The sequence below is a fragment of the Anoplopoma fimbria genome, chromosome 4 (genome assembly GCF_027596085.1).
Source record: "Anoplopoma fimbria isolate UVic2021 breed Golden Eagle Sablefish chromosome 4, Afim_UVic_2022, whole genome shotgun sequence".
In the NCBI taxonomy this organism is placed as follows: Eukaryota; Metazoa; Chordata; class Actinopteri; order Perciformes; family Anoplopomatidae; genus Anoplopoma; species Anoplopoma fimbria.
The window spans coordinates 2,401,283-2,410,612 of record NC_072452.1 but is presented as its reverse complement, the minus strand read 5'-3'; positions in this window follow the sequence as shown (position 1 = coordinate 2,410,612).

Sequence of the window (9,330 nt, the reverse complement as noted above, 5' to 3'; positions counted from 1 at the left end):
TGTTTCCTTTGCTTATACCTCCACTGCCTTGGTTTTAGCAAACTGTCCTCCGGGCCCAAAGCATCAGGTTCATTGTGGGACAAATTCTTTTTTTGTAATTTGATTATTTGTAATTTTGTCAGGGAAATTGAAGTATAATCACAAAGACAGCTCCTGCATTTTTTTTTACCTTACTGTGGGATCATTTTGATGGAACTGGATTAACATCTAAATAAAGCTGTGTTATAAACAGATTACCAATAAACTCACAGAGACAGCCTCAGGCCTGGGCAGCTTACTTCCACTGTCTAGAAGTAGTGGTTGTGTTCTGAGTCTCAGGACTAAACATTGACAAACACATGATGCACATAGTACTTTTGCACTTGACAGAGTATTTGAATTGAGAGATTTAGGGAATATATTATGTTGTGAACAGTATTTAATTTCAAAACAATATTCAGTTTTCATATTTATATTTATATTAGAGAAACATTGTGAATAATATGACTTGCAGCAGTGGAAATGAAGTATTTGCTAAAGTTGTAGTTGTGTATTTTAATTGTATCTTACTTTTTTACAAGTAGAAGCTTGAATCCAAATTATAATTACAAAGCATTGAAGTCCATCAAATATAATGTATTAATACAAACTAGCAGTGGGGAAAGATGTATGCAGACATATTCAAGTAAAAGTTCTGATTCAATATTTTAAAAAAGTAATAGTACAGAAGTACTATAAGAAGTATTGTAAGTGTACCTGAGGTGTGACTGATGATGCATTAACATGTAAGCAGCATGTTAATGCTGTGGCTGCTCAAGGGCAGCACATTTATATCTGAAATGATTTTTCCATTAATGTGATGAAGATTAAGTTGTCAGCTATTTAATGTGTTGGATCAGCCCGACACAGATGTTTCAGCTCGTCTCTATTACTTTACTGTCCATTCTTGTTACATAAGCCTATATGACCTTTAGATGAACTGGTTAGTTTTAAAACCATCACCATCGAAGCATAATGATAAATCTTTTTTTTTTTTTTATGTATTTTCTAAAGCCATGAGGTCATGCTTTTTTCCAATTCAATTCAATTTTATTTGTAAAGCCCGATATCACAATTAACACATTATGCTCAGATCTGTACAGCGTACGACATCCTCTGTCCTCGGAAAGCTCTCATCTGAAAAGGAAATGCTCCCCAAAAACAGATGTGAAAAAGGGGTTATAGTGTATTCACAGTCCCTCCGGTGACCTCTTCATACCAGATGAATGTGTGCAGGAATGTGTGCAGGTTGGTAGATATGGCTAAGTTTATGTGCAGGACTAAAGAGAGGTATTAAGGATGGGCAAAAGGGTAAAAACATTTGGAGGAAGATTTATTTGACTTCATTCTGCATTTTAGTTTGATTTATTCTATGTATCCACTTTATTCTTGTAGACTACAGACTTTTGACTTCTGACTTCATTCTTAAAAATCAATCTATTACAAAAGTCCTCCTCTTGTCATTTTACTCATGTAGATGATCAGCTTTGGTGCTTCCTGCAGCTTTTACCACAGCACAGAGACAAACACATGGCAGACTTTAACACAGGCCCAGACTTGTCGCAGGCTGTAAACCTTTTTAAAATTGATATTTTATTTGGATCCTTCCTGTCAAGCAGAAGGTTAGGGGCCTTTGGGCTTCCCGTAGGAGGGGTTAAATAAAACACTTAATTCCCTCCATCAGGGGCCACCAGAGTGTATTGATTGAGCTGAGTGATTAAAGCCTCCCGGGGCTCTAATCTGGCCATCAAATGAGCACTTGTGATTGCTCCCCCTAAAAACATGTGATAATGGGCAAACATGACCTCAATATGTTCAGTATGTTGAATTACCAATAAGACAAAAAATAATCTTCATCATGGTTCTGGCAAACTGACACACATTCTGTAATCCACTCATTCCTTTTTACAACAGCCATGTCGGTTTGGGAGCTCTTGTTTTGTGTTTTTATCCGTCTGAAGTGTAATCCGAGGTAGATTATGGTATTTACAGATGGTGATGAACCAATAATGCCGTAGAGATCAGATACACATGCTAAATCATCTGTAGTCCAGCATAATCTCACAGTACACGCTGGATATTCACTGATTTGTTCAGTTGATGCCAACAAAAGCACACCATCTCACTATTGTTAGTGCGCACGGTTACAAGCAAACAGGAACAACATGTCTCAGTCCTTCTCTATTTGTCTTCAGAGTCTCATTCTGATGTAAATATAGGATGACACATAGCGATGAGTGGCAGTGTGGCCCTTTTGTTGCTGCGTAATGAGGACAGACTGATCAGAGCAGCAACGCTTAGATAGAGGACAAAAGTTGAGCTGAGAGCAAATGCAGTATAATCATATCTAGCTCCTTGTTAAACGGAAGCTATTACGTTTGACCTCCACTCAACGCTAATCTCTGTCACAAACTGAAAAAGTTTTAATTTCCATGTGCGTTTATGCCCACCAGGCTCCAAATGAGAAAAACGTAGTATAATGAAAGATCATTTAAGAACAAAAGAAGGGAGAATCACAATTCCCCAAACAAACGGGAGGATTTGAAGAGAGGCCGACGGTGAAACAGAGAGCGGCGTCTCTTGTTCTGTTGGTGGTGGTGAGCAGGGGGGGGGGGTCGACCGCGATAGTAAGTTTCAAAGTCACTCACTTCACAAAGGCAAAGCGGATTATAGGAGGCCGACCTTCTTCATGTCAGAGTTCTCCTCTTTTGCAGTTGGCTCCAGACACGTAAGAGTGGGCTCGGTGCTGGACTTCCTCTGCTCAGTGCTGATGGAAACCAAGCTGCAGGCGTGAGGACGCTCTGAGATCAGGTTGATTATGGGCTCTTCAGATGAAGGGTGACGGGATCAGCAGATCTCAGAAAGAAAGACAGGACAAGAACCCAGTAACTGTTATTCTGTCATTGTGGGTTCCCTTAAACCCCTGAAATCAAACTATATCAGTCATCTTCTTTCTCTGGTGGGTCCCACATGAGAACTTATTTTTGTATTTGTGTTTAAGTCTGCTCTTTCACTGGTGGGTTGGGCTCAGTTAGAAAAAGGAGGTGTCCAAAATTGTTTTCCATTTTTAGAATTTTTAACCTTTTCTTCGCTTTTACAGAAGCCCTGAGAGGCATGTGAGAGAAGTAGATTCTGCTGAGCAACCTTCTGATCTGAGTAGTTTTCTCTGCTGGAGGCATTGTGTTTTTTTCCAGTCCTCCTCCTGTCCGTGCTGATCCTGTATGCCTGGAGCAAAGTTCTTCAATTTTCACAGATGAGAAAAACAAATGAGCTTAGAAAGATTATCCTGGCAAAACCCTTTTTCCCTGTTCTTAAATCAATAACACAGTTTAGACCAGGCTTAGAAAATGGATCAGAAGAATTTATTTAGCTCTTTCTGGGCCTCTCAGGGCTTCCGTAGGCTGCTGCTTATTCATTTAGACATGGAGCAGTCAAACAATCTGCAACCAACAGCCCTTTAACGGAAGCTTCTTTCTGGAGCAGCTTCTATATCCTCCTCAGCCGGGAAATGTGGCGGATAAATCATCAAATATCAGAAAATGTAAAAGTCTGTCTCATGACAATCATGATATATCTCCCAGACCTCTCCTCACATGTTGCCCCCCCAACTCGCCCTCTAGTCCTGCTGCTGTCTTATCAGCTGGGTCTGGGTCTACTCTGCTCCTCACTGTGTGTGTGTGTGTGTGTGTGTGTGTGTGTGTGTGTGTGTGTGTGTGTGTGTGTGTGTGTGTGTGTGTGTGTGTGTGTGTGTGTGTGTGTGTGTGTGTTGATAAACCGATGAGCCTAAAATGAAAGCAGAATGTTAACAGAGATGTTAGGTGGCGGAGCCAGAGTAAAAATGTGTTTGCGTTCATCTCTTCTTTCTGTTTGATCTTCTTTAAGGTATTACAGATTGGTCGTGATCCTTCCGCAGTCATGTCTTTATCTGGGAACATGGAGCAGCTGGAGGTTCTGTGTTCTAACTATCAGTTTCTATAGAGTCCGTCTCAGAGAAAGACTGTGTGACAAGGATTCATTGTTAGCTTTCTGTCATTCAGACAGAAAGCCAACAATGTACATTCTCTTCAGACATGACAGGATATTTACCCAAAAAAACATGATGCTCGTGAGACGTAGTTTCTCAGGCTGTTGATACGTATGTGCTGATGAAACCTTAATTAATGAACACCAATAATACATTTTAGATATACATACAAATATATATATATATATATATATATATATATATAAATTCTTCAACTGCCATCTGAAAATCTAAGTTACAAAAGAGGGTCTGTTAAACTGCCCCAGCTAATTGCACACACACACACACACACACACACACACACACACACACACACACACACACACACACACACACACACACACACACACACACACACACATCAATCAGTAACAGATGACCACAGCAGTTGTAGCCCACGGGGCTGATAATATCTGTGGATCATTCCCACCCCTCCTCCCCACTCCCCTACTTAAAAGCATACACACACACACACACACACACACACACACACACACACACACACACACACACACACAACACACACACACACACACACACACATTCTCCGCCCAGTCTGCCCAGTCTGCTGTGGCTCCAGCCAACATGCCCTGAGGGGGAGAGCGTGGGGGCGGTGGGTGTGGGGAGCAGAGCCACCCAGCATGGAGGCTGCTTAGTGTCACTGATCACACACACACACACACACACACATCAGTGATGGGGACCACTCAGTGTTGTAGTTCAGTTTGTTCCTCTGGGCTTCAGAGGTGTTCATTTTATATTTTGTTTTATTCACATAAGACCTTAAAGGGTGAATATTCTATACATGCTCTATAGTGAACTTCTCCAAGATGAATCCACTATAACCAAAAATAACTTTTTTTCTGTCTTTAGCTGTGAATAGATTGAGGATTTCTGTTTTCTAGTTCTTATTTAAAGGTTCATTTTCTTCTTTTCCTAAAGATTTTCACAAGAATCATCCAGATTGTTCTTTTCTTTCACCAATCAATCAGTCAATCAATCAAGTTTTATTATATAGCACCTCTTAAACTAATCAAATGCAATTCAAAGTGGTTACAAATGATTGACAGGACGGAAATAAGACGAAGCTGAAGAGAAGATAATAAGACTATCAATAAACAAATGAAATACAACACTGAAAAATGTGTATCACGGTAAACCAGAAGGAAAAATACGTTGTGATGCTTAATAATCAAAACTGTTAAAACACACAGAGTTGTGGTCAGAAAGTGCCAGATCAATGACATTAGAAATACTAATGTTAGACCATATGAAATAAGTCAATCCAGAGTGTGTCCTTGTTCTGGAGTCAGTGTGTTAACATGCTGTTTAAAAGCATGGTGCACCTCAGTTTACACCTTCCATTCAATTGTTGACAATAATATGCTGCTGCTTTGTTTGTTTGTTTATTTTTTGCATTTGTGTATGACGTTAACATGTCCTGTGTGATTCCAGTGTTCCATTATATACCTGCCTATCAACTACATATTGGATCCCCCTATCAGCTTGTTGACAGAATTTGGATATGCTACATTTACACTGGTCAGCATTATGTTTATCTTTATTTATGGGTTCACAAATACCTAGGATAGGATAACTGCCATGACATCTGCTTTTTGGTTTATGAGGTCTGTCTCATACCACATTAAACCATCCTAGTTGTCATGAAATAAATGTTGTTAATGTACGTTTCTGCAAATGAATGATATGTTCGTGGCAATTGACATCGTAGAACGACCGACACAGAGAGCGAGTGATGTAGTATATCGAGTGTCCATTGTTAAAGTTAACAACGAGTAACAAGAAAGACAGTCCACAAAGGCTGGTGGAGATGTTTCAAACAAACACATGACTTTCAATCAGGACGCCGCTGTTCATGTCCTGTGTGAAACCAAATACAAACATTGACTTTACACCTTTAATAACATTGTATTTTATGAAACGTTATGTAACATTGTTGCGCTTGTTACTTAACGTTACGCAAGAGAGTCCGCTCAGTTGATGTTTATTTACTGTCGTAACCTTGTTCTACGTAACCTTGTTCTACGTAACCTTTTTCTACGTAACCTTGTTCTACGTAACCTTGTTCTACGTAACCTTGTTCTACGTAACCTTGTTCTACGTAACCTTGTTCTACGTAACCTTTTTCTACGTAACCTTGTTCTACGTAACCTTGTTCTACGTAACCTTGTTCTACGTAACCTTGTTCTCGTAACGTTCTAAACCTTGTTCTACGTAACCTTGTTCTCGTAACGTTCTAACCTTGTTCTACGTAACCTTGTTCTACGTAACCTTGTAACCTTGTTCTACGTAACCTTTTTCTACGTAACCTTGTTCTACGTAACCTTTTTCTACGTAACCTTGTTCTACGTAACCTTGTTCTATGTAACTTTGTTCTACGTAACCTTGTTCTACGTAACCTTGTTCTACGTAACCTTGTTCTACGTAACCTTGTTCTACGTAACCTTGTTCTACGTAACCTTGTTCTACGTAACCTTGTTCATTGTACGTTCTATGTGACATTTTTCCACCTGACGTTTATTTACATAACGTTGTTCTGCAGTTGAGAGACTGAATTGCTTATCAAGTAACCGGTTGACAAGCTAATTTAAAACCAATAAAAAGTTAGATTTTTGTCAATGAGGGATATTGTGTTCAAAGTTTTCTTTACAATCATTTATCTCCACACAGAGTGTTTACCTGCATTCAACCAAAGCCTGATCAGACTTGATTGATTAATACCACATGGCCTTCAGATATCAATGCTGAAACCTTAACCTCTGTTAACTGTATGTAACTGTACGTTCTGTATGACGTATCCTCTTGTTAACAGAAACGTACAGAGCCAACAATTGTTACAATGCCAACAATTGTTTTCTGGCGAATCGGTTGTTCTCACACAAGCCGATGCTTGGCAAAACCTAATAAACATAGACTTAAGCAGCGTTTGACCCGACGGCTCAACAGTGTTTACACACAGTCTGTCACCCTGCCTTACAAATCCCTTACAAATACACAAATAAGAAGAAAAAACTATACGGAATACATTCAAATTATATTTGAACTCATGTGTTCAATGTGTTTGAGCTCACAGTGTCTCTGAGTGTAAATTATTTCACTGCACATTCATACTGCACAGTTGGCATGAGTGGATATTGAACATTTATATGATTGTAGTGTTTTTTCTGAGGGGTTCCCTCCTTTGCTCCACAGGGTGAGGGAATAGAATGAAGGAAAACACATTTCTTTACAGATTGATCTGAAATGAATCTCCTCGACAACTTCAAATTGGCTCATTAACAGTTTCTCATGATTTATTCAACTGAATTCATTTTGAGTAGTTTAAAAAAACAACATAATTCAAGAAAAAGAAAATTGCAGTTTATTACAAAAATAAGCTCTTTAGTGCTTTTCACACTGGTTTATAAGCACACAGCACACAGCACGTCCACAGCCCACCCATGGTCACATGCTTTACTTTTTAGTCAAAATATATCATTTATATTAATCTGACAGTATTCAATTGAGACCTGACAGTTTGCTTATACAAACATGAGACCGACATGTAAAGTCGCCAGCACATTAACATTACAAGTACATCAAAGCAAGCTGTGAAGTGCAATAATGGAGATGTTTGCATTCAGCAGAGGCTTTTAAAAGCACACTGTTGTAATGTAAAACATTTTGAGGAAGCTCTTAGCAACCATTCACAGCTCAGCAAGGTGTCCCTCCACCCAGGAGACTCTGTCCTCTCGTTTATAACTCCATCTCTCTGTCTCCAGTCTGGCTTCCATCAGCCGGTTTTCCCTCCCTGTTTTTTCTCTGATAAGGAAAGCAAAGGGAAACTTATTTATAGAGCACGTTTCATACCCAAAGGCAACATAAGTGCTTCACAGATTACACAAGAAACACATGATGAAAACAATAAAATCAAGCAAACATAATCACATGGAATAAATACAATAAAACAGAATAACAAAAGAACATGATTTAAAAGAAATGGTGAAAAGGTAGGTCTTTAGCTTAGATTTGTTGTCATCATTATCACAAGTCTTAGCTCTTCTGAAAATGAGTTCCACATTTGAGCAGCATGAAGGCTTAAGGTAGCCTCACCATGTTTAGTTTTAACTCTGGGAACAGCCAGTAATCCAGAGCCAGCCGACCCGAGAGCTCTGAGAGGTTCATACTGGGTCAGGAGTTCTGATCAATATCCAGGACCTAAACCTTTGAGTGTATATTTTTACATTTTTATGTTGTGCATTGTTGTTATTATTATTATTACTATTATACACTGCTGCTGCTGGCTAGCTGAGAGCTGCCAAACGGAATTTCGTTGTTCACTACAATGACAATAAAAACCTCTTTATCTTTATCTTTAGTTATGGACAAGCAATATCATTTTGAAATTGATTCTATGAAGAACTGGTAGCCAATCCAGTGATCTGAGAACAGGAGATATATGCTGAGCCTTTCGGCAGCAGCATTGTGGATCAGCTGAAGCTGTCTGATTGCTGTCTTAGACCGACCGGTGAACGGTTCTTTTCAGTGGTCCAGCCTTCCAGAGATAAAAGCATGAAAGTCTTTCTAGATCATGTTTTGACATCAAGTCTCTGATCCTTACAATATTTTAAGGTTGCAGAACTCTGATTGTCTCATTGATTTAATGTTACCTCTTAGATCTAACTCCAGTAAAACACAGAGGTTTCGAGCTTGATTTTTACTCTTCATCGACAGACTGTCAAAATAAGAAACAGACTTTCTGTCTCTCTACTTTGGCCCAAAAAACATTAGGCCTCATTCACTCATATGTGTGTAGAATTGTTCTTTCTTTGCGCACAAAAAAAAGTGCACACATAACAATACAGTTGGATTCATGACATGTAGCACGACCCAATTTTATTCTACCCAGCGTTTGTATGTTAGTGAATCCGAATCATTATTACATTCACATGCTGTATGCTATTTGCAATCAAGCAAACTGCCAAACCCCCATTTCTCTATTTAAGAAATACGTCTGCAGAGAGGTTAACCATGGACATAGAGGTAAAGGTTTTAAAAGAAAGAGGCTTTGCCTATGAATAAAATAAATAAATAATAAATAGTGTCCGAGCTGGAAGGCAGAACAGGCACACTTTTCTGAATTGTTCCACGGGAGTGAAAATATGTCATAAATGTCATAAAGATACGTGCTGTGGCTCAGGTAAAAAAAAGGAAATTATTTCATATTTAAGTTTTTGCGACAAAAAGAATAAAAGACCATAAGAAAAATCAAGAAACATGTGGGGAGG